The sequence below is a fragment of the Rhipicephalus microplus genome, chromosome X, assembly GCF_043290135.1.
Source record: "Rhipicephalus microplus isolate Deutch F79 chromosome X, USDA_Rmic, whole genome shotgun sequence".
In the NCBI taxonomy this organism is placed as follows: domain Eukaryota; kingdom Metazoa; phylum Arthropoda; class Arachnida; order Ixodida; family Ixodidae; genus Rhipicephalus; species Rhipicephalus microplus.
The window spans coordinates 67,846,335-67,851,470 of record NC_134710.1 but is presented as its reverse complement, the minus strand read 5'-3'; the positions used below and the strand labels follow the sequence as shown (position 1 = coordinate 67,851,470).

Genomic DNA, 5,136 nt, shown 5'->3' with positions numbered 1-5,136 from the left:
CGTGTCATGTAACAACATGACCACATGCAACGCTCATGATGCGCTCGTGGCCGTTTGGCTAGCTTCACATATATCAAAATTTGGTATTACCGTGACGTGAATAGACGACGAAGGTAACTGATACGTTCAAACACGATAATCATAATATGCGTGTCATGTAAAACATGACCACGTGCTACGCTGATAGCGCGCTCACGGCCGTTTCGCTGATTGATTTATATGTGAGGTCTAACGTCCCGAAACCACCATATGATAATGAAAGACTGCTTAGTGGAGGGCTCCTGAAACTTCAACGCCTTGTGGTTCTATAAGTTGCACCTAGTTCTGAGCACACGGACCTACATCATTTTCACCTCAATCGAAAATATCGCCGCCCGGAATTCGATCCCGCGACCTGCGGGTCACCAGCCGAGTATATACCAGACCACCGCCGCGGGGCTCGTGGGGCCGTTTCGCTAGCTCCACATATACCAAATCTGATATCACGTGACGTGAATAAACGACGAAGGTATATGACACGTCCAACCATGATAATCATGACATGTGCGTCCTATAAAGGCCCGCCGTGGTGGTGAAGTAGCTAAGGTACTTGGCTGCTGACGCGAAGGTCGCGGGATCGAATCCCGGCTGCGGCGGCTACATTTCCGATGGAGGCGGAAATGTTGTAGGCCCGTGTGCTCAGATTTGGGTGCACGTTAAAGAACCCCGGGTGGTCAAAATTTTCGAAGCTCTACGGCGTCTCTCATAATCCTATGGTAGTTTTGGGCCGTTAAACCCCACAAATCAAGTCATCAATGTGTCCTATAAAGCATGACTGCATGCTACGCTCAAAGCGTTCTCGCGGCCGTTTCGCTAGCTCCACATATACCAAATTTGGTTTCGCGTGAGGTAAATAGACGACGAAGGTAAGTGACACGTCCAAACATGATAATCATGACATGGAAGTCATGTATGGTATAATTTACGTCTGGCTCGTAACGTTGTGCTGATTTAAAGGCTACGTATCAACTTTCTCTTTTCTGCTTCGTATATTATCGATTTCCACTATACGGGAATCTGCCTATTTTTTAAATGTGTAATTCTAGAAGTACTGTTCCAATCATTGAAACGTCAACGAGGCAGTTGTAGTCGAGCACGTGGGGCGTTGAAATGTGCTATTTTCAGTGACGTATTATTTGCGTACTCCTTTTTTCTGATTGATAAGCGAACTGCGAGAAATATAAAATATACCACGTCACAGCATTCTCAGCTGCATGCATCGTAAAGTATAGCGCCGCCGAAGAGGGAGCTCCCTCTGAGTTTCGCACAGTGAAATAAACGGACGAAAGGGAAAGAAAAAAAAATCGCGACCATGTTCGTGTTTTATATGTCGTGTGCGCCGTGCCCAAGGTAGCATTGCGCGTTTATTGTTAAATGGGCAGTGACAGCCGTTTTCTTTTCGTGGATAACGCATGTACTGTACGGTTTTTTTTTCTTTTGCAATGGAGCCTGTCACCACAAAAGCGGATTGACCAAGTCAGCATAAAGATGTAAAGGCGCGTTTTTATTCGTGCTTGTCACCATGCCCTATTCTAATGAACAGATGGTCAAGTACATCTAGCCTCTCTCTCTCTCTCTCTCTCTCTCTCTCTCTATATATATATATATATATATATATATATATATATATATATATATATATATATATATATATATATATATATATATATATATATATATATATATATATATATATATATATATATATATATATATATACAGATCATCAGATGAAGTGGTCGAGCAAACGAAAAACGATGCTTTATTGCCAACGTTACGGCTGAGGACCAGCCTTCGTCAGGGCATACATGCATATGACAGTAACACGCACTTCTTAAAGACATGGGATGGGGGCGCCCTATTGTGAATAATCACTCTTAACAATATTGACATACATACGTGTTAACAAAAAGACATTCAGACATACGCAGCATTTTGTAGATAGCGGAGCAGCAGTGCGCGATACAGAATATGGGAAGGCAAGGTGACGTGAAAACATAAGATACAAATAATAGGACGGACACTTGTGATATTGCAACATTTGTGAATGAATAAAAACAATAAAAAACGCAATGCCATGTGAAGTCACGTTCGTTGTCAATAAAATATACACGAGCATTGATGTCACAATATGGTAACAGAGTGTGCATGCGTTCTGGTCAACTAACTGATGCGCCACCGATGGCACCACAATGTAATCACAGCAGTGAAAAAACGTGTATGCGGGCTACGGTGGTTGATTTATCTGTTTTGCTGGCAAAAACGTAAACCTCCCTGGGTTCTCGTTTATTCCAGACGCTATGGCGTTAAATTTATGAATGAGAAAAGATTCACGAACTTCCCTTTCGTAGTGTGATTTAAAACCAGATTCGAGTATTGTGGCAGTTATGTTGTCGAAAGAGTGGCCTGGGGTAGCGAGGTGTTTGGACAGGGGAAGGCTATGCAGGCCCAAGACGTGTGACCTGTGATTATTGAAGCGCAACCGGAAAGCTGTCTCCGTTTCACCAATATATTGGAGGTCACACAATGAGCATTGGAACAAGTAGACTGCATTGTTCGTGTCACAGTCGAAATTTCCTTCTATCTGGAGAGTGAAGTTTGACGCAAAGCTCTTAACGATTCGTGACGTGGTCATGTGGGGGCACACTTGGCAGCGTGCCTTGTTACATGGGTGACACCCCACATTGACTTGCTTTCATATTTTGGATGACGTAAGTATGTCTCGTATAGGTTTCTCGATTGATGGTAAACTACTCGTGGAGGCTCCGGGAAGACGTCTTTGAGACAATTGCTCTGCATTAGTATGTTGTAATGCTTTTTGAGGATCGCGTTAGCATTTGGAATCGACGCAGAATGTGTCAGAATTAAATTGATGTGCTTCGGTGCGCAGGTTCTTTATTTGATTTTAGAAGCGCTCTTCGGTCCATTGCATCGGCGCGCATGATCGCGTTGTCGACAATTTGAGGCGGGTACTGTTGTACAGTTAAGGCATCACGAAGCATACCGCTGAATTTTGAGAGCACAGCTTTTTAAAACAAAGTGCTTGACTGTAGGGTATACTGGTCTTACAATGTTTTACATGGCTGCTTTTGAAATGAAGGTATCGATGAACGTCGGTGGGTTTTTTGTATACTTTAGTAGATAATGTTTCGCCGCAAAGGGATACTGTTACATCCAGGAAACAGATGGATTCCTTCGAGTACGATTGTGACAATGAAATGGATGGGTGAACCTTGTTAAAGTCTGCAATGAAAGTCATGAGTGCCGCTTCGCCGTGATGCCAGATAAAAAAATATCGTCTATAAAACATTTGTAGTAGAACGGTTGTAGTCTACACGTTGAAATAAAATGATTTTCCAACTGGCTCATTAATATATTCGCGTAATTTGGACTAGTTTTGGTGCCCATTGAAGTGCCACTGACTAGTACGTAGTGAACACCACCGAACTCAAAATTGTTAAGCTCCAGAATGAGTTTTAATAAAGTGGCTAATGATCAGCTATCAACAGATTTGCCACATGATGAGTCGTCATAAGCATCCACTACTTCACGCATGCCGTCTTTGTGGGGAATATTTGTGTAAAGTGACGCAACATCTAATGTTACCAGAAATGAGTCAGCAGGCACATTTTGGTCGATGATGTCAGCGAGGAAATGAGAAGTGTCCTTCAGATAGGACAGAAAAGTGGCTGGGGGATAGCCGCCGTGGTAGCTCAGTGGTAGAGCATCGAACGCGCCATTCGAAGGTCGCAGGTTCGGATCCTGCCCATGGCAAGTTATCTTTTCACCCACTTTTCTTTCTTGATATTTATATTACAATTCGGTCTATTACCTTCCCCTACACTTTCCTTGGCGTTATTGTCTGTTACATCTTATATATATATATATATATATATATATATATATATATATATATATATATATATATATATATATATATATATATATATATATATATATATATATATATATATATATATATATATATATATATATATTGATACAAAACAGCGGCTAAACACGGCTGCATGAAAGAGGAGGACGAAGTGGGTTTTTCCGTTGGATGCTGGTCTGGCACCATCTTACTCGTCGAGTTCTGTGCGCTGTAAATAGATCATTAAACAAGTTACTCGTAACATTATTGGTGGAGGTGGCCGACCCCTGTACCTCGATGGAGACGCGCAGCGGTCGCACCATCGGCGAGCTTTCGACTGCTTCGACTGCTGGTACTTCCTCTACGCCGCCCTCGTCAGTCCAAGCCACCACCTACGTCACACTCCCGCACCTCCGGGATCCCGGCACTTTCTCCGGTGATGGTACGATCGATCTCGACACTTGGCTGAAGCGGTACGAGCCCGTCAGTGCAACTCACCGCTGGGATCCCACGTTCATGCTCGCCAACGTGCTTTTCTACCTGGACGGCACTCCCCGAACATGGTTTGAAAGCCCCGAAGCCGACATAACGAGCTGGGACCTCTTCAAAGAAAAGATACGTGACCTGCTTGGCGATTCATCTGGTCGTCAGCTCGCTGCGAAGAAGACTCTTGCCACACGGGCCCAGTCTTCTACCGAATCGTACGTCTCCTACATTCTTGACGTTTTGGCCCTTTGTTCCAAGGCCGACTAGTCCATGTCCGAAGACGAAAAGGTTAACCACGTCTTGAAAGGCATTGCCGACGATGCTTTCAACCTGCTGGTTTTTAACAACATCTCGAGCATCGACAACATCCTTAAAGAATGCCGACGTCTCGAACAAGCTAAAGCCCGCCGTGTAGCCCAAAACATCGTGCGCCTTCCGAACACAGCGGCCACCTCTTCGTGTGACGACGTCTTCCACCAGGCCCCTCCATGGGACAACCTCACACGCATCATTCGTCGAGAGGTCGAGGCAGCAAACCGGTAGCCACGCCACTACCGACGCCTACGCCTTCCCCGACCACGATTTCTTTGATACAAGCCGTCGTTCGTCAAGAGCTATCGAATGTCGGCCTACATCCTGTACCTGCCGTATACTCTGCTGCGCCTTCTTTTCGTCCCCCTTCTGCTCCCCGCATACAACGCAATTCGTCCGAATGGCGTACCCTTGATGACAGGCCC

General features: G+C 44.6%; 1 non-coding gene across 1 annotated transcript; it reads left to right on the top strand.

Annotated features, from left to right (window-relative positions):
• The first annotated feature begins 3,741 nt into the window (after positions 1 to 3,741).
• Positions 3,742 to 3,813, top strand: TRNAA-CGC (transfer RNA alanine (anticodon CGC)). Its single transcript has one exon. It is a non-coding gene; the product is annotated as a tRNA-Ala (tRNA).
• The last annotated feature ends 1,323 nt before the right edge of the window (positions 3,814 to 5,136 follow it).